The sequence below is a fragment of the Harmonia axyridis genome, chromosome 3, assembly GCF_914767665.1.
Source record: "Harmonia axyridis chromosome 3, icHarAxyr1.1, whole genome shotgun sequence".
Taxonomy (NCBI): domain Eukaryota; kingdom Metazoa; phylum Arthropoda; class Insecta; order Coleoptera; family Coccinellidae; genus Harmonia; species Harmonia axyridis.
In genome coordinates this window covers 24,356,710-24,379,080 of record NC_059503.1, presented here as the reverse complement: position 1 = coordinate 24,379,080, position 22,371 = coordinate 24,356,710, and the positions used below count along the sequence as shown (strand labels likewise).

The following is a 22,371-nucleotide window of genomic DNA, read 5'->3' as shown; positions in this document are numbered from 1 at the left end:
TCCCTATAGAACAATTTTGTCGGTGGATCACTGGTAGTTTAGAAAAATGTAAGAAATAACTTTGGTCCAATACTACATTTTCAAATTTCTTGTATGATAGTTTCGTCGTATTCGCTACCGATTTCGAGCAAAATCTTTCAAATGATTCTCTAGTAATCCTCGGGATAATACAAATTGTTATAAAAATCCACTTAGTAATCTGTGATGAATAAATTAATTTTAAGTTTTGGTAATCATTTGCCCAATCTGTAGCGAAGATTCGATAAACTGGTAAAATAAATAAACAAGTGGGACTACAAGTGCCAACCTGTATCTCGAAAACTATTTTTCTTAGAATTATCCAAGGAATCGCCTTTCTACCTCTCTGTAAAGTGGCAAAAAATCAACATTTTCAACCCGATCTGGTCTTCTATACCGGAAATAATGTGAATTTTTTCCAATATTCTTCTTGAGTATCTATCTTTTACATTTACACCCAAATCTGAACTATGTCGATTTATTATGAAAAGGAAGGAACAAGTATTTTTTTTATTCTTCTTGAATTTTCTCTTAGTTTAGTGAACCGATCAGCATGAAATATTCTGAGAAATTGTCTCAATATAAATATCTCCATGGAATTCGTAGTTTCTGAAGTATAAGAAAAACAATTGGAATCGATGCTACACGACCTGAATGAAGTCAAAGGAAATAGGACTAAAGATGAATCTTGACAAAACGAGATAATGAGCCATAGTCAGGAAGATATCACTATAGATAACATGAGCATAGAGAAGGTGGCGCAATATGTATATTTGGGGCATATGATTAAAAATGGAAAAAAATATCAAATATTGGAAATTCGGAGAAGAATATGCTTGACAAGGGCAGCCTCCGGCAAACTGAGTTTCATCTTTGAGGACAAAAATATTCCTCTACACTTAAAACGCAAAACCTACGACAGCTGTATATTATCAGTGGCAACTTATGGTCTAGAAACTATGGCAATAACGAAAAAAGTGGCAGAACAACTGAGAGTAACTCAAAGGGCCATGGAAAGGAATATGCTGGGAATAAGCTTGAGGACAGAATTCCGGAATTCCGAACACCGAAATACGAAAAAAGACCACAGTAACTGACATCATGAGTAGAATAGAGAAACTCAAGTGGTAGTGAGTGGCACATGTTACAAGGCAGAGTGTGGAGAGATGGTCACAAAAAGTGACGTTTTGGAGACCTTGAGAGACAAAAAGAAGCATAGGAAGACCGAGAAAAAGATGGATACCCGGCAAGCAATGGATGAGAACAGCAAAAGACAGAGAAGCATGGAAAAAACTGGAACAGGCCTATGTCCGACACTGGATGAAAGAGGGCTGAAGAAGAAGAAGAAAAACAAAATTTGGAATGGCCATACGAATCACATTGTTCAATTTTGCTCATTATCGAATTTCACTCCAGCATTCTAGTACCTGAAACAATCTAACCTGAAAATTTCGAGTTTTATCATTGAAAACCTTGTTCTTCCTAGTACGCTGTCTCCTAACGAAGCTTGGCAACCAAAATTCTAGATGTAACAGCCCTAAAAATGTCGGTGGAGGTGCAACCGAACCATCTTCTTAAATCCTTCAGCCAAGAATTTTGTCTTCTACCCACCGATTTTCTGCCCTGTATCCTACTTTCTATTTTCTATTATGAGCCTCAGAAGCTCTTATTTGGCACCCCTCATCAAATGCCCTATGTATCTGGTCTTCTTTGATGCTAAAGGGGTGCTCAAGTGTAAGAACTTCCTCATTGGTCATTTTTTGCACCCAAGATATCCGCAACATGCGTCTATAAAAGTACATCTCAAATGCCTGTAGTTTCTTATCTGTAGTTGGATCGAGAGCCCACCCTTCACACCCATTTAACAAAATGGAAAACACAAAGCATCTTACCATTCGCATTCTGTGTTCCAGTCCTATCTCAGGTTTCGTAAAGAACTGTTTCATTCTCATAGAGGCCTTTCTGGCTTGCTCAATACGTGATCTTATTTCTATTTCAGGGTCGCTGAAGACCACCCTATGCCATTTCACTTCCTAATCCAGAAGCAATGTACTTCAAACAATGTTGTCGATGATGAGCTTACAGCGGAAGCACAAGATGTATTCGAAAGAACTGCAAGCCAAAAAGCTCTAATTCGATGCTAAACTATACGAAGGGTTCGAAGCCATTGATTGACAATCATGAATTTTGTGTTCGAGAATCGGTCTCTTTATGTTATTAATCGAAGATGGCGGTTCTGAACCACATTTCTCTATCTTGGCCATCCACTTCCTCGTATATGACGTTCTTGACCTTCTCTAAACCACTCGTACTACAGAGATTGGATTATTCATCTGAATTGAAAACCACCTTCACTTAGCCAACAATGCGACCTTTGTCGCAGCATCAAAAAGCCAAGAAGAAGAGATAACAAGAAAAGTGCAACCAAAAACAATACCGAAATTGACTTTCAAGAACTATACCCGATAATTTCATTTTCAATTTAATTATATCAATAAGTAAAACTAATTTATTTATATTTTAATGACCACTAGATTGTTTTGAATGAAATTTTGATCAATTACAATCTTCAACTACTCAAAGAAACGAAGTTTTATTAAAAACTTTCAATGCCATCTTGGTGTTGCATGTTTATGCATGTCACAAAGTATATTAAATTGTACTGTGTGTGTAATCAGCGTTATGTAAAGGGTTGTTTCGGTTAAGTAATGAACAATATTCGCAACTCAAATGGTCCACGATGTAGAAGTTATTACGCTCTTCAGAAGAATAATAAAACCTTTGTCAAGATAGCAATTTGCCAGTTTCTGCTCCGGGAAAAGAGTGCTGTTTATCCATGGAGTTCATTGAATTAATAACCATCTGAGCTAACAACGTAATGATCATACAACCGTCTAACTGTAATAAATTATAACATAAGGCACCATATCATTATTTACTTCAGACCGGAATAATTTGTTTCAGAATGTCTCTTCGATTGAGGTTTAGCGAGACCAGATAGCTGTGGATATTACCGATTGAATATTTTTATTACAACGATAACTCAAACGAAATTGAATACTTCATGGTATCACTGCCTGAAAAACAAGATTAATCAGCTATTCCCACAGTTCCGTCTAGATTTATTGAGATATCTTCGAAGATTCTAATCGGGTATTCATAAAATATTGAAATAGTCTGTAAATATAATCTGATGAGTACATACTTGTACTCCTCAGAGCGACAGTTTGATTGAACTCTGGAAATCGCAAAGCAATGAAGAGGTACGGTAATTCGAACTGTATTGCTGAAATGTTCAGCTCTCTGGTTATTATTTTTACTGATAGTCGCGAATGGATATATTTAAATATTTTACAATTCAAATATCTCAAACAAGCAATTATTATTTTTTATATTGAGCGATTATTGCCATAACATATTATTTCGTAATAATATGTTAAATATTCAAATTTTGAACGGGGCACGATCTCGAAAGATGATGACCTCAAACTCGAATCTGTCCGTCCGTAAACAAGATAAAGTCTAGAAGTCGCGGTTGAGTTCATTGCTGGGCAAAATCATATTAGGTGTTCCGTAAATATGGCCGATCGAAATTTGGTGTTCCTGATGAATTTTCAATAACAGATTTGATCTGAATGAAATATTGCATTTAGTTATGAAAAACCTTTCGAATTTGTTGTCTGGAGTATATGCCATTCAGCCATTCAAACAGATGAATCAAAGCAACCGTTTCTTGAGTAGCAATATTTCCTTTTAATGGCCTTGGGAAATCAACCAACTATTATTAAGAAGGTTTCACACCAGGTGACATTCTAGTCACCTGGAGGAGAAGACCACTTCTCCTCTCTTCTCAGAGTTTTTGAGATCCCACCACTTTTCAGGATCAGTGAAGCAATCTCAAACTTTCCTCTACCCTCTACCAGATGCAAGAATTAAAAATACGTTTTTACGTCTTTATTTTTAATTTTAGAAGTACCGCATTTTAAACATTTGACAAGACTTTTTGTGCAATATTTCTCTGTGAAAATTCATTTTGAACTGATCACTGCAATGGTGTAGACCCCTCTCAATTAAATGTAATGTGACAAAATAAATATCCAATCCTACACTGGCAAACTTACCAAATCAGGAATTGGCAAATCCGAAGCAATTATGTGGTAGATATTCACTCAGAGAGACTCAGAGAGTACAATACAAGCAATCAAAGCAAGACTTTCTGTTATCAAACCGAAATATTTTTTCATTTTCGACACTTGACTCGATAAATCGCTGGCTTAACTAAAAACACATTTTTTCTTATGAATTCTACTTTATTCGTCAACATAGCCATCTTAAAGTGTAATTCATGTACTCCAAATTTTCTGAAAAGATACCTATGTCTTCATTAGAGCCAAATTACTTTATCTGGAGCTTACTTTTGAGATCTGGAAACTTCACTTATCACTGGGGACCAAATCTGGAGAATAAAGAAGGTCAAGCAATTGGAAGCGCAATTCGTTCAATTTGACTATGATTTACTTGCATAGATTTGGAACAAAGAGCATTGTCCTGATGCAAGAGAATATTTCTTTGTGCTTTTGAGAAAGTTTTTTCTTAATTTCTGAATTCAATAGATAATATAACCTCATGCAATATTCACTGATGATGATTTTACCTTTGTGCAAGATAGCACGTCCAAATACGAATGCCAAAACCTTTGGATGGCTTTAACCGACTGCTCAGCTAACGCTCTATTTGGCCCAGGAGTGTAGTGATGAATCCATGTCACATATCGATGCAAAAAATCTTGTTTCTTCCGCTTGAACAGTTCCAAACAGCGTTTGAAATCGATGCTTTTGTTCAGCTGTGAGGCACCCATTTCGAGCAGAGCTGTCTCATGGACAAATATTTAATCAAAATAGTCAATACACCACGTCTGATATCATCAACTACACTGCTATCCCACTCAACTTCAATTTACGATAGCTCAAATCCTTTTCGTGGACTTTTTCGATGTTTCCTGAAATTTCCCAAATTCCGGCGATCAGAACCTTCAGCATCATCCGTAGTTTTTCGACCACGTTTGAAGTCATCATACCACATTTCAACGAAAGTCATTGCTCTGCTTACACAGTATTTTATCCCATCAAAAAACGTATTTTTTCAATTCACGAAACTCGTTTTCATACAATTTTCAAACAACAACAAATAATAATTAAGCTCGACTAAACCTTATTTGATCCAGATTCAACTCATATTTTGAACATTTTACACGCATCTTTTGATACATGGCAATATAACTAGACAAAAAAGTGGTGTGTCGCTAGCAGTGCCATCTGTGCGCCAGGGCCTGGGTTTATTGAGTGACTTAGTCTCGGACTTAGTATGTTTCTGGTTGAGTTTGGTAATAAAATATCAAACAAACTCACAACAGAAACTCGACAGTCATATAAGCTGAAGAGTACATTCTGGCGAAGAACTGAGAACAATTACTTGTACAGCCAGACTCGAGTAGAGGGAACAAGCAGAATGCAGACTGCCAAATGCGTACGTGTTCTATCAGTGCGAGTTCACAACGGATCCGAACGAGTTTAGCTTCCCCCTGCTATTTTAATTGTTACCTGTACGTCAGCTGACAGCGATATTGTTAGTCCATCACTGGATGCAGTCGATGCTATGGCGATTGACGAGGTGCCCTTGCTTCATATGAACTTGCCGTGACTTCGGCTATGAGCAAAATTTCAATGACTATTTCAATATGATCACGGAAAATATAATGCAGTATTAGGTAATCAAAGGAATTAATAACACTCACCAAATATTTCTTAGGTAGTTTTTTTTAACGATTTCATCCTTTAAACGATCCAATAACGCTATATAATAATCGCTGTTGATGGTCTAGCCGTTTTGGAGATAATCAATGAATATTATACCTTGCGCATACCAGAATACTGATGCCATAACCGTGCCAGCTGACTGTTGTGTTTTTCCTCGCTTTGGATTCGGTTCATCGTGTGCAGTCCACTCAGCTGACTATAGATTGTACTCCGGAGTGAAATTATGGAGCCATGTTCCATCCATTGTCACATATCGACGCTTAAATTCAGGTGTACTGCATTCAAACCGCTCCAAACACTTCTCAAAATCATTACCACGTTGTTGCTTTTCATCGATTGTGAGCTCGCGCAGCAACCATTTTGCACACAGCTTTCTCATGTACAAATATTCGTGAATGATATGATGTACACATTCAGATGACATATTCACAATGTCTGCTATCTCGATCAACTTCATTTTACGGTCATTCAAAATTATTTTCTGAACTTTTCCGATTTTTTCGTCGGTGACGCCTCTTTTAGGCGTCCCCTACGTTCGTCGTATTCGGTGTTCATTTCACCACGTTCAAACTTAGCATACCAGTCAATGAAGGTTGATTTTCCTGGTACAGAACCCGTAAACTCTTCATCAAGCCAAGATTCTGCTTCAACTGTATTTTTTCCCTTCAAAAAGCAATATTTTATCAGCACACGAAATTTTTTTTTCCATCTTTTTTCAAATAACAAAAGTAGCTACACTCACAACGCAATATCTCACAAACTAATGGTCGGACTGCTGTCAAATTCTGACACGTATCGTTTGAAGGTTGGTACTAACTAAATATCATATGGATTTAATACTAGCACCGCCATCAGTGCATCAGACACGGGATTTTTTAATTGGCCTAATATATGTAGAATGTTGTATTTGCAAATTATTACAATTCCCACAATCTTCTTTTTTTCCTGAAGTGATAGATTAAAACGAAATTCAAGAGAGATCGCAATTGTTGGAAAGGTTGGTGCTATGGAAATGTATTTGTCCATTATAATTATAGGTTGACAACTTATTAATTTTTTTATTCCCATTGAGAATAATCATTTTGGTGCCTAGGCAGGAAAAGTGATACCTTTCTCTCATTTCAACAATATTTATATATTTTTTGAAGCCGTAAATTAAGAAAATTATGAATAAAATTTGTAATTACAAAGAAACATTCTTTATAATTCAGGAATCATAAATTCCAGGAGAAAATAGACCGCCAGTTCAAACCAAACAGCGTAATTCTTCAGAATGGGTTGAGGAAAAGAAGGATGAATTATAATAAGTGATAATAAGTAGACAGTGTTATTTCGTATTGCAGTCCAGCAGTCATTCGTGAGTTCAACTGTTTTTAACAATACATTATCTCGAAAAGTATATGTCAATAGAATAGCTTCACAAAAATTCTCGTTCTTATTTTCCCATATAAAAAATTTTTTTTTGAATCTGCAAAAGATATGTTTTTGGGTGAAAAGCCCATATTGAAACGGTATCGATAAAAAGGAAAATAGAGCCTTTTATCTTTAGAAGTAAGAATACTCTATTTTATTCAGATATCTTCCTTACTTGCCTGTGTTTCAGATGTTTCTCATTAAAATTTGTTCAAAAATTACAAAAACTCAGATTATGAATAGAACGGGGCCATTCCTCAGCAGGACCGTACATCCAACATCATGATTGTTTCCAGAAACGGTAAATTTTTCTGAATAGGCGGCAATATACCATGCTTACAATAAATTCAGGATTTTATCTATGACCACAACTGACGCTTTCACAACGTGTTTACATTTCCAGAGTTGGTATCATAAAAGTAAATGAATAACAATTAAGATAAACAATACCTTAAGAACACCCCAACGTATTCATTTATCTTTACGATACCACAGTTTCGGCACCTTGTTGTTTAGGCTTGCGTAACACTTCCTTTCACGGTTTCTTGCCCGGAGGAAAGTTGAATCCGAAGTGTGAATTTATTAATTTACTCGACCATAGATTGACTACCATGTATCTTAGAGTCCGTAAAATGTGTGATCCTAGTATAATTTTCAGGAAGTGGCATTGAAAGTGCACTAACAAGAAATAATTTCTTGTTTTTTTTGTGAATAGTAGGGCTAAATTCAAATTCAAATTCAAATTTATTCGTCACCCTCAAAATTTTACAGGGAATGTCAACAATCAAGAAATATTAATACATATTTCAAGAAAAATCATCCATAAATGTGGAATACTAAATAATGTCAATTCTAAAATATACAAATTAATAAAAAACAATACTTCAACATATTGGACAAACTAAATGGTACTACATGGTATTACATACCTACATTGAAAAGGAAACAGAAACCTTTTCAGTAAGAAAAATTAAATTATTTCAAAATCACTCGGACCTGCCAATTTTGATCTTGATGGGAACATTTTTATTCACATGAAAACCATAATCTCTCTGCTCCTTTTGAATGTGACATCGTGTAGAAAGTCATTCTTTCTCAGCATGACCAAAATTATATCGAGAAGATATATTATCATTTTTATTGAGGATCCGAGGTGATGAGAAAATCTAAAGCGATATCATGTTTTTGTCACTACGGTTATAGCGGAATCACATTTCAAAGTAATGCCGAATCATTTCACACATCACTGAAATATAAATTATAGTTTCGATAGAATATATCTTGACCGAACTTGCAATCATTGATCTATTTAATGAGATAATATTATAAACTAATATTTTCCGGCACTTTACATATTTTTCATCGAAAATCATAAATCAGAATGAGGGTGTTGGAAAACAATATCATTCATATATATATATGAATATAAAAGCTGGTTTTTTTCGAGGTATATATCTTCAAGTTGGCATTACTGTTCAAGATGGCGACCGATTTAACAGCTGTTAAGTGATTTATTCTCAGTTTGGTTTGGCAATTCATCGTGAATAGACTCACGCCTGAACAACGCTTGCAAATAGTGCAATTTTATTTCGAAAATAATGGTTCTGTGCGGAATAAGTATGGCGCTCTACGTCCATTTTATCGTCGACAAAATCGTCCATCAGAGCAGTTAATTCTATTAACTTGGAACGTTTTCGCACCACGTTTACTCTTATTGATAACTCGCATCCCCAGAGACGATGTACAGAAGAAGCTATTGCTGCTGTAGAGCGTAGCATTGAGGAAAACCCGAATGAGTCTATCCGCCATCGAGCACAGGAGTTGGATCTGTGTCCATCCACTTTATGGAAGATTTTGCGGAAGGATCTTGGTTTGCGTGCCTACAAAATCCAACTCGTGCAAGAATTGAAGCCAAACGATCATCAAGTAAGGCGTAGATTCGTCGAATGGGCCCAAATTGAGATTGCCGTTGTTCCCGATTTTCATAAGCGCATTTTGTTTAGCGATGAAGCGCACTTCTGGTTGAATGGCTACGTCAACAAACAAAACTGCCGCATTTGGAGTGAAGCCAATCCTCAAGTGTATGTCGAAACACCGTTATATCCAGAAAAACTGACTGTTTGGTGCGCTTTGTGGGCTGGTGGAATCATTGGTGCGTACTTCTTCAAAAACGATTATGGCCAGAACGTTACAGTCAATGGTGATCGGTATGATCACCATGATCACATGATTGATTACTAACTTTTTCATTCCTGAATTGAACAACCATGATGTACAGGAGCTGTGGTTCCAACAAGACGGCGCAACATGTAACACAGCTCGTGCCACAATCGATTTATTGGAAGACACATTTGGTTACCGCCTAATTTCACGTTTTGGACCTGTGAATTGGCCACCAAGATCTTGTGATTTAGCACCGCTAGACTACTTTCTGTGGGGCTATGTAAAGTCATTGGTCTATGCGGATAAGCCAAAAACCCTTGACCATTTGGAAGACAAAAAAAAATTGGACGTCCAGATTGGACGACATCCGAGCCAGCCGTGGAGGTCATATGCCAGAGATCATATTTAAAATGTAATGCCACAATATTATCTTGCGGATAAATGAAATTCATTTCAATCGAATAATTCATCGTTGTTTTATTGCAATTTGAAGTTCTATAGCTCTAAAAAAACACCCTTCACCAGGTTTTCACAAAGACTCATTCATAACGTATTTCAAAATGATAATCTAATATACAGGGTGAATTACTCCCGAGTAATGACGTCACCGTCATTTCTTCAAATGGAAATGGGTAGACAAAAATACAATGTTTATGGGCACACACAAAACTATTGTATTTTTGTCCAGCCTGAACTAATTGGAATCAGCATGTGATACATTTTTGGAATCAGCTCAGCTAGACTTATCGGAAAATTGAGACAAAATGGAGGTGTTCCATTTGGAAAAAATGACGGTGACGTCATTACTCGGGAGTAATTCACACTGTATATTAGATTATTATTTTAAAATACGGTAAATTAAAATCCAAAATCGATATGTTTCAGGATTATTTCTTAAAATGGTCTGTTTAGCTAAAAATGAATTTTTTCCATACTTTACGGACACAGTGTATAATGAAGAGTTGTCCTTACTAAACCTAAAAATGACTAAATCAACCTCGATTTATAATACCGATAGCTAGGTATATAAGATCAACACTTACTCTGGTCGTTCATTCAGAAAGAGCGTGCACAATTCTTGTTCGTTTTCTGTTGCAATAGAGCGAAAAATTCAACCATTTCAGTGTCAGCTGAATGTGGAACAGAGTCATATTCTCTTGAATGAACTGTTTTGATTTCATTCACGTTCGTCTACTAAAACCACAACAGTTACTTCCGAATTCGATTTTTCAATGGCGGGATCTATTCGTCACCATAAAATAAATTCAACAATCTACAATATGTAGATTTCACACGAACGTTTATTACTGTTTCCACATGAAAATAATTCCATCAATCCAAAACTATAAGTGGAATGAATTCGTTTGAAATATGATTTACACCAATAGTGAAATTGGTGTGAAATATGTATGCTTTTTGAAAGAATTCATATAACAAATAGCAGTAGATTTGGTTTAATTTTTATCGTTATGCCGACACAACTTTTCGTACATGCAGAGTTTCTGCGATCTTGTAATAAACAAAATTACAGTACGATGGAACTGTAGTTATTCCAAGGTATTACAGAGATTGTGATGAAATGATAGAGTGATCTCCTCAGTGAACGAGTACTCTAAAATGAATGTATATCCGCTATTATAACATTAAAAATATACAGGGTGTCTCGGGAAGAATGCGACAAACGAATACCATAAATTAAGGTCATCATGGAGGACCCGTATCAAGATGTTTCAATCGCCCTGTATATCCCAAACGAAGGCACTCAGGCGATTGAAACCTCTTGATACGGGTCATCCATGATGACCTTAATTTATGGTATTCGTTTGTCGCATTCTTCCCGGGACACTCTGTATATTTTTAATGTAGAAGAATCCCAACGATTTTAGACTTCGGGTTATATAAAATCAATATTTTCAATCAATTCTTGGTTATTATTTATTGATTTTACCCAATTGATCTGATTAATAAGATTCAAAATAATTACGGGATTATAGGAATTTACAGTAAGGTGATAACATGCCACGATAACATTGAAATATCTACTCTTCACATAAGCATGGGCTTTCAGTCAAAGTTACCTCCCCCTCCACCTCCTTATGTTCAATATGTCGATATTGATGAGTAAGTACTATAATTATCATAAAACATCTAGTATTTGTTAGTTAGAGGGTCAAAACCTTTGTCTTTTGCCAATTTTTGACATTTTGAGAAAATTCCTCTGATTTTGATTGGGTGTATCTCGGTCGATATAACGTTTAGAAAAACGTTTTGGGAAACAAAATTATAAAAAATTCAATTATCTACAACTTTGAAAAGTTACTTTTTGGTTGAAAACTAATCAAGTTGAAAGTTATAAGCAAAAAACGAAAAAAGTCCGAAAATCTTGAGATCCTTCAGCCCTCCTCAAGTAAGCACAGGGTCCTCGTGTTGGATAACTTGACAGAGTCATGCCACACCACTCCCGAACAACCTGTAGAAGTTTCATTAGGTTCAGAATTAATTCCAGGTAAAATGTATGTATCCACTGGACTATATTTCCCCTTTAGAATTCATTTTTTTCATTAGCATAGTTCATATTTTTGTCACCTTCAAAGTGTGTGCTCTGTTTTGTATCAGTAGCAACATTGTTGGTGAAAAAATTGTTGCAAACATCAAAAGATCAGTAGAATAGAATAATTATTTCATAAGGAGGAGAAGTGTCACTTTTCATGGCGAGCTTATGTTTGCCATGAAAAGTCACTTCAACTCCGAATAAAATAGGCTATTTTTTTTCAAACGTTTTGTAATTCAAACAATCAAATTCTGAATAAAATCGTATGAGAATATATCTGATTTGCACAGCTTTCATGGTTATATTTTATTATCTTATGTTAGTACTTCAATTGCAATTGTGCTAATATGTGATTTTATGAAAATAAATGAGATTTGTTTTGATATATTCTATTCATTCTATAATAATTTGAAGATTGAATGAACTCTCAGTCCATATTTTTGAAAGTACAATTATTGAAAACTTTGATTGTTACACTAGAATGCATAATACATCCCTGCATTGAATGATAATCCAGGTATGAAGTGGTTACGTTTGTAGTACCTTTGTCAATTGTATTTATAATGGGAACATTCAAAATTTGACTACTCGATGCAGGAATATAGCTAGCCAAAATTTTAGCAATATCCAGTTTTTTCTGTGCTGCAGTTCTACATAACTTTCAGCAACAGAAGAGCCCTTCCATCCTCCATGTCCATTTTAAGGATATTATATTTTCTCCTTTATTTAGAAGGTGAGAGGTAGATAATTATTTTTTGTAATTCTGCTCAACTCGATTCATCTGAATGCACCAGAATATCTGTTAATTAAAATTACCTGCAATTTTGTCACAAAATTCAGATAAGATAAAAAGATAAGATGTGATAATATTGGGGATGATATACATATCTTGACATCGAGGAATTCAAAAACTTTTCAATGTCTTCCAATTCTAAAACCTCTGATTTTTTTGGAATATATTTTCTTGACAAAGATTTTAATGAAGGTTGTCATTTCGAATAATTCAATTTCGAAAATCAATATTATGTTATCGGTTGAGTACCTATACAACAATACATCGAATAGGTTTTCTCTTCCACAAATTTGACCACATTGAGCCATCAACTTTTGAACATAATTCTAACCGTCCATTACTATATGGTTTCAATTTTCATAATGCAACATTAATCAATTGTACAATATAACTTTGTTCAATAAAATTGACGTTTGAATTAGAATTATTCATTCTTGTCCTTAGTAACTAATTAATCGTTTCCGTAGCAACCACTTTTCCCTCCGCCGTAGGGAAAAGTATTTTTTCTAATTCTGTGGTTATTCCGTTCATTCTTCCACATCTTGTAGAACAAAATCGTGCGAGAATATATCAGAAACGCACAGTTTTCATGGTTATATTTCATTATTATATGTTGGTATTCCGAACTTTCCGCCACGGCTTTATCTGTCAATTCATCAATTTGCCTTAAAGAAATCAGTTCTGCCAACCCACATTTTTCAATGCAAAAATCACTAAATGATATTTATGGAAATATTTCATTAATTTCACTTAAAATGCAATGAATTAGAGAAAATAATGTATAATACTCGTACAGAAAGCTCATTCTACCACTCGTTCATTCCAAAACTCGCCACTTCGTGGCTCGTTTTTGAATTTTGAACTCGTGGAAGAATATCAATGACTTCTGCACTCGTTTTATAAATAACTATTCCCTCCGGCGGAGGAAAAGTAGAACTTTTCGATGATCCTGTCACTCGAGAAAAGACGTTGTTATTGTACGTTTGAAAAAAAATTTGTTTGTTTCGTTTGATTAAAAATATTATAAAGATTTCAAAAATTTCGTCTGTATCTAGCAGTAAAGAGACAACTCTCAAACGCTGAATGAGTATTATCATAGTAGCAGGATTCGAAACTGTTGTAATGTGCGACGCTAAAAATTGCTAAAAACTAGTTCCAAATGAATATATTTTCCTATTTTATCGGCAGGTTGTCTCTTCTTTTTGGTAGTCGAGCCCATCTTCCTCTCGAATCGAACATATTAAACAACGGTTTTTTACCCACGAGCTCCTCCAGAAACGCATAAAATTTGGTTATAAATACCATTCGTGTTATTGTAACAATAATACCATTGTCGTTAAATGTCCCGATCGAGGCATCATTTCGAGACATTCCAGTTCCCTTCGTTCATGTGTAAATGGAGTTTGACTCGGAGAGTGGAGCAATTCAAACGACACAAAAACCTCGTAAAATGGTGTCTCACGGGACAATCGTCGTAAAGAACGTTTCTTATAGGCAATCCTACCACCATACAAACTCCCTTATTAATTCCGCTCGAGGTTATTATTTTTTAGTGCAAATATATCCTCTCGATCGGACGGAGGAACCGGAATGTTTTCCGAATGTATAATTTCGCGCGTTGAGGTTAACGGACCAATAGATGTTAGAAGGATATTTTCGTTCGATTTCAAGGATTCCAATCGATGCCGATGTGCTGACAAACGTCATTGGATGGAAATATGGTGGTTATGTGAGGTACCATCATCTAGGGTAAATGCACTGGTTAGCCGACCGACACTGGTTCTCGAACATTCCGTGATTTGAGATAAAATAATAATAAAAATATATCATGTAGTGCAAAATATTTTCGCGGTATGTGTTCTTTGCCATTCTACCCTTCCAAGATAGTTTGCATAGTAGTGGTATAGGTCAAAGTTTTCGCGCTAAAATTAGTTTATAATCGTCTATCATAGAAAAGGGTTCTTTCTCGTCCTCTCTTAGAAAAGTGCTTTGTGATATATGACCAGAAAATAGTAATTATTTCTTATTTTAAATGAATTATGTGTGTATATTTTGTTCCATATCAACTATAAGATATATTTTCGAGTGTATTTCAATCAAAAAGCAAATAAATGTATATTTTTTTGTTGAATATTCGGCGGTCGCGAACTGGTATTGGAAAATTTTTATCTTTTATTTCTCGACCAAAGTGGTCGAGAACCAATATGTTACTTCAATAATTGTTTATTTCAACCGATATATTTCATTTTCGTTTTTTTTTCGATACCCTGATTCATTTATATATCTACTTTCTGAATATTAGTTTGCGACCACCGAATTAACGTTGAAACACTTATTTCTACCCTTTATTTATTCGCGGTCGAGAACCAATTTGATTGTACTTAATTCTCGACCACTGATGGTCGGTGTTTTATATTTTATTTACTCATTAGTTTCTAAATAGATATAAAGAGCAAAATAACCAAATAATGTTGTGTGAGTTGCTATTTTGAAATATTTATAGAAAGTGGAAACTTTTGCAAAATCATTTTTTTTACGTTTCGAGTGTTTCTTATACTTGATTACCTCATCTGAAACCCATCTGAGTGATAGGTAGTGATGTCGATGGTACGGTACGAAAGTAAGAACTAATCACTCATCTCGCTCTAAAGTTTTTTATAAAATTTTTAAGTGGAGCGGCCACTATTATTAGTGGTCGAAAACTAACACAAAAATGGTCGAGAACTCTGCGGCGTGGTCGAAAACCGAAGGTTATTGAGATTTTCTATAAGTTTTCACATTTCAAAGGTTAAATGCGGAAAGAACGCTTAAAAGTATATGACAAATCATTTAAAACTCGCCAAAGAATCGATGAACACCAACACCATTAAAATTTGATAATTATATGTGTGAAAAAATCGTGCTCGAAATCGATGTTTCTGTTAACTGGTCGAGAACCAGTGCATTTACCCTATGGTGGTTATGTGAGGTACCATCATACAAGTATTGATTTCTGCACTGAGAGAAGTGTTTATTTGATATTATCGAAAATGCATTATAGTTAATAAATCTTCTATTGGATATATGGACAAACAAATATTAGTTTCATGGAAATAAATAATTTATTTGAAACCCACCAATAATCATCATTTATTATTACACTTCATTTATTTAGGCATAACTTATATTACAAATGCTGAAGAAATATCCATTTGAAGGAAATAAATATAGTTGAGATCAATATATCATTGAGTAATAATTAATAAACCTTATTTATATGTAATATATATCCATGCTGAATAAAAATTATATTGCAATTCAGTAATGGTTAACGTATTTCCCAGATAATGATTTTGGTTGTTTCTTTCATCCGATTGTTAGGGTCTGAGAAGAACCGTTTGCCAAACTAGGTAATTTTCTAGAGTTCTTATTGAGGGTATCCGGGTTTGAACCCTAGCCATTTTGATTGCATCTGTTCACTCTAACCACTGTTCTGCCTACATTACTAAGCAGGTACAAACGATCTAAACCCAAAATTCAGTACAGATGTGCTTAGCGGCGTTCAATAAGCCCATAGTAACATAGATTTTATGTTTAAAAAGTAAATTCAAATCGAAGGAAAAATTCAAGGACAGATCCTTCAAGGAGATGCGCTTCTCTTTGAGGGATGTGTCCTTAAACTTTTCCACAGATTGGATCGCTAGAATTATGTTAGTTTGTTGATTATTAATAAATGCTAGATTCTGAGTGAATCAATTATTGAATTCTTGTAAGAGTTTATTGATAAATAGCAAATGTTCGTTAACTACCAGTTGAAAATTTGTTGACACTGAATTTATGATATTTGTGGAGATAACGTAAGTTCATATAAATTATTTATCACCGAAATGTCCGAAATATATTAAATATTATCAAATACCTTGTAAACAAATATTTTATTCTCTATTAATGAACTTTTTTGAATGCATAATTTAACTATTAATGAATATATCAAATATAAATCTGCTGTAATAGGTGTGAATAAATAACCTCCGAATAAGTGCCCTATTAATAAAAAAATATGGATTTCTCTCAGTGTGCATCTATAAGTCAAACTTCTTCAAACAGTTTGAAGTTTGAATATCATATTGAGCAACGTGTATGTACTCTGCTACTCCACAAATTAGCAATAGTTCATATTTAGAAGGATACGCTTGGCTTGTATCGTTTTTTTTCAATGTGTGTGTTGGTCGTTGTGGCTGAACCTGAACTTTTTTCATGTAGCTCGGAATACGTACCAGAACAATTTGAGTCTGATTTTGAAGATCCCCCCACTCAAAACAACTCAAACTAGTTTGAAAAACAGTTGTTATTTTCAACCCTGTAACCATTGTCCAGTTTCATTTGACTTGAATCATTCATCAGAAAAATTGATTTGAGTAACTGTGCATACTCTTATGAAAGGTAGAGTAGAACTAAGGATTGACTATAAAAAATAATTTCGGCCTTTCCTCAGAAAACAACAGGGTGAGTTTTCATATTAATGGATATATTAGAGCCATCATAAAAACCAAACTTAGTATGTTATTGACACATGCTGGGATCGAGTTAGAGAGACAATAATTATTCCAATATTCCAGGACCGAATTAATTTTTCTTCATTGAAAATGTTGAGAATATAAATATCACATTATATTTCGAATTTAAAATCATTGTTTCCATTTCCAAAAATTAGATTATTCGGCTCCAATACGCGGTATCACTCAAAGTTGTCACATCTAACAATCTTTTCTTATTAATTTTTGAAATTGAACAAATTTTCGAAAAAAATTAATTCATTCATACGAATAGGACTGAGATATTTCGTAATTGAACATTAAACGTGAAAATCTTCCTGAAAAATCATCTAGAAAATCAGGAGATTCAATAAAATTATTTGATAATGAACCAACGACAAAACATTGAATAATGAGTAATAAGTCATAAAAATAGAAAAGGAAATGAATTCTTGGAAAATATGACATTTTTTTCGATCATTTAAGTCATGCAGTTGCTAACATGAATTTACTATACTCTTTCTACCAAAATATATTATTATATGTCCACTTCCAGACATAATAAAATTCTGATTTGAGGTAAATTATACTCACTGTTTCGAGTTATTTAATTCAATTCCATTACAACTTTAGAAGTTGTAATATCCGAACTAGTATCCGAATTATCTGTTTAAAAATCTTTATTTTCCCAGCTTAGATATCAACTGGATATACATACATACTAAATACAAATTACACTTGCATTCATTGTATAGTTTATGAAAACGTGAATCTAATTTTATTCGATTTTTTCTATCCATTCCAAAACGTAAACTATGAAGATTTCAGGGGGGGAAGGGTTAAATTTGTTTGCCTCGAACGATTCTAAAAATTTATAATTGAAAATAATAAACCAAAATACCACCCAAACCGAGCCCCAAACATCTTGATACTAAATTTTGAAACACCCCGTATAGTTTCAAAATCATGAAATTCTTGATATTCTGATCTGGATACAGATGCAAGCTCTACAGTGCTCTGCTCAGGTTAAAAGCAAGCAACATAATAATAATAATGGCAATAATAACATAGAAGCTATTTTGGACGATTTGACTATTTTTTTGAATGAAAGATAAAAATTTAATGTTGTTAGCAGAGGAAAATAAATCATTGTGTAAAATCTGCAGCGTTTTACTTTCATCCTAGATTTCGGTCGATTCCTCAAGCTCGCAATGTTCTCCATTATTGACTATATACAGCATTGGCATTACCTCGTGACATTTGTGTTTGCGAAATTTCTCGTGATTTATATCGCTATGTTCATAGGTTCTATTGGCATTAAGTACCATTTGTGACTGGCTGCACGTTTATAAAATATTTTCTCGCATGCCTTTCAATAAAAACGGTCACCTTATATCGTCAACGAAGTTACCGGTAACTGAATAATCAACAGTGCAGATTGAGTGAGTAAACTTTCGCATTATTTTGCTCGACAACATTTTTTTTGTGTTCCATTTTAGTCGAATATTATCAGTTGACACAGAAAATGCAATCAATATTCTAGCAAAAACAAAAACGGCCAAAGGATTTGTTATTTCATCTTATATTGAAGAAAATATGATATATAACGGGTGTTTTTTTTTCGAGGTATATAACTTTAAGTTGGCATTACTGTTCAAGATGGCGACCGATTCAACAGCTGTCAAGTGATTTATTCTCAGTTTGGTTTGGCAATTCATCATGAATAGACTCATTCCTGAATAACGCTTGCAAATGGTGCAATTTTATTTCGAAAATAATGGTTCTGTGCGGAATACGTATCGCGCACTTTTGTTTAGCGATGAAGCGCACTTCTGGTTGAATGGCTACGTCAACAAACAAAACTGCCGCATTTGGAGTGAAGATAATCCTCAAGTGTATGTCGAAACACCGTTACATCCAGAAAAACTGACTGTTTGGTGCGCTTTATTGGCTGGTGGAATCATTGGTCCGTACTTCTTCAAAAACTATGATGGCCAGAACGTTACAGTCAATGGTGATCGGAATAAATCCATGATTACTAACTTTTTCATTCCTGAATTGAACAACCATGATGTCCAGGAGCTGTGGGTCCAACAAGACGGCGCAATATATCACACAGCTCGTGCCACAATCGATTTATTGAAAGACACGTTTGGTGACCGCCTAATTTCACGTTTTGGACCTGTGAATTGGCCTTCAAGATCTTGTGATTTTACACCGCTAGACTACTTTCTGTGGGGCTATGTGAAGTCATTGCGGATAAGCCACAAACCCTTGACCATTTGGAAGACAACATTCGCCGTGTTATTGCCGATATACGGCCACAAATGTTGGAAAAAGTCATCGAAAATTGGACGTCCAGATTGGACTACATCCGAGCCAGCCGTGACGGTCATATGCCAGAAATCATATTTAAAATGTAATGCCACAAGATTATCTTGCGGATAAATAAAATTCATGTCAATCGAATACTCCATCGTTGTTTTATTGCAAGTTAAAGTTCTATAGCTCTAAAAAAACACCCTTTAGTATAAAGAGCAATAGGTTTAAACGTTTAATGAAATGGATACTTTAAGGTTGGAAAATTTAAATTCGATTGCAGAGCCATCTGCGAAATATTTTTCCTACAAAACTTTTGTATTTTTTGCCGTTGAGTATCTACGAATTTGAAATAAAAAACAAGGATTCCTATTTGAAATTTCAAAGCTGAGCTCCGTACCCTACACGAAGGCGAAGTTTTGTTTTATCATAAGTAGAATTCCCTCCCAAAACCATCAATGATTTATTCGAATCATAAGCATAGTATATTTAATTCAGCAATTGTATGACGTCACGGATGACGAATCCGAGAAGCCAATTTATTTTTTAGTTTTTGTTGTCAACCCTTTGCTATATTGACAAGTGACTCATTCTAATAGTGATGGTATTTCATTTATAATAAGAGAAAATTTCAGTTGTTCTCTATTTGATTACTATCAGTTCAATATTCAATAAGAATTTGAATTAATCATAAATGATCACGTTCGGAATAAAATCTCGAAATTTGTTTTGTAAACAGTAAAAGTATTGTTTTTACGGTCTGGCAAAGACATTTTCGTTCGATCGTTAACGTCATATTATTGCTGAAATAAATACATGGACTGGCCATTCTTAAGAGAGCAATATATTGGACATTGCCTGTTTCCAAATATGTGAACAAAATTTCGACTAATCCAACAAACTACCTTTTTGATGTTTAACAAGAAAGCTTCCCTGAGTCCGTTCTCTCAACTCAAAGATAATGAGAATTAACTCACGAAATGAACATTAAAAACATTTTTTCTTCTTGGGCAGCCTTATTCGTCGCACTCGTCTGAAACTTCAATATGCTCTCTTTACGAATACGCAAGTATCATCCACCATTCAAACTGCAAATAAACGAGTTTGAATCTCCAAGATGGCAACACTAGCGGTTACATAACTACAACATTGCAATTATCAGTATATATACGACCGAAGCTTAAACGTTCGAGAAGAAAATGGCTTTGAACTTCTGAAAGTTTATCTGTGCAGGAAACACACTGTTTATCATTCTGCGGAGTAGTTTTATTACAACTATATACAAATGCTGGTGAGCAGGCCTTACAAGGTACCGACTAACAGTACTCCCATATTTTCTAGGGAACATTGTTCACTGAGCAAACGACGATGAACGAGGAACCGCTGAAAATAATGTTCTCACAGGTTCAGAGGTTGCCGATGATGCTGGAGAGCATCGGTGCAAAGCTAAATAGCTCAAGGTTGTTTCAGTAGGAAGAACGAGGACCATAAACCGCAACATTGGTACAAGTGAGAATTAACGTGTTGGTGTTTCTATGGTTTGAACCAAACTACCTTTTATACTAGGTACTTTTTTTCTGAATTGATGTTCATTGAGAAGAAACTAATACAAATCACTAGAACTACTGAGCAGCAATATTCTTGTTGCGTGAATAATTATGAATTTGTCATGAATTCATTCAAGTTTCAATTACATAATGACGCCAGAAAAAAAAATTGTTATAAATCAGTCATATTTAAGATCTTTGTTTTTCATTAGGTGGTGCTTGCATAACACTGAATATCACAAGTAATACTTTGAGAAAAAACATTTGAGAAACCTGTTGGAGCATTATGTTTTTGTTCATTGACAATTAGCAACTTTGCTGAAAGTTTCTGGTGGAAGACGAAAGACACAAATTTGAAATTTGTTCCGAATTGATTGATTTAAAATTATTTCCAAAAAATGTCCGATTTTGCAATCTTGAAATTAGAAAGATTTCAAGAAATAAGTACCTATAATACTTTAAACTTATGGATGTTTGTCCTTGGTAATCTGTCATCATTGAAAGTATTACTTATCGTTCATTTTGACAAAACCAGATTTACTATACTTGAAGACTAAGAGAGGTCGTACTCTACAGACTATCGGCCTATAGTTTGATTGGGCTTCTAAAACTAATTGAAATTCGAAATCTACTGATTCCCCATAGTATTTAGAAGACCGACCAAACTATTAGCCGATTGGTTGGCTGCGATAACTCAAAATGCCCATTTTTGAGTTATCTCGTTGGCAATTTGACTATAGGTTATATCGTTTCCCTTTTTTGAGTTATCTCGTTGGCAACGATGTTGCCTATAGTCAAATTGCCAACGAGATAACTCAAAAAAGGGCATTTTGAGTTATCGCAGCCTATCACTTGAAAATTGATTACTCAGCTTGCCAGGTGGCTCTTAAAATTTGAAACTCTGTGGTACTCAGAATAAGAGAGATAAGCCAAACATATGCTTTATATTCGAAATCAGGAGGAAAAAAGCTAGTCAAATATAGCAAAATATACAGGGTGTTCCATTTGAAAAAAATGAAGTTGCAATCAATATGTTGCCCACTCTGTATATATTTCGTTTTGTGAAATAATTTTAAAAAACACTAGTCGATTTCGTAGAACTTTTGTAGAAAACATTTTTCTGTACTTCTTAAGTAACAAAGTTAAAGATGGGAGGTCAAATTATGGTGAAAAACCCGGTACATATCTACTGAACTACTAGAGTAGAATGCATATTTAACATAGTGATTTACTATTC

The 22,371-nt window shown here is 34.5% G+C and overlaps 1 protein-coding gene across 1 annotated transcript in view; it reads right to left on the bottom strand.

Moving 5' to 3' along the window:
- The window catches only part of LOC123675657 (lysine-specific histone demethylase 1A), a 578,526-nt gene that overhangs the window by 381,464 nt on the left and 174,691 nt on the right, over window positions 1-22,371 (bottom strand). The gene's annotated exons all lie outside the window — the stretch shown is intronic.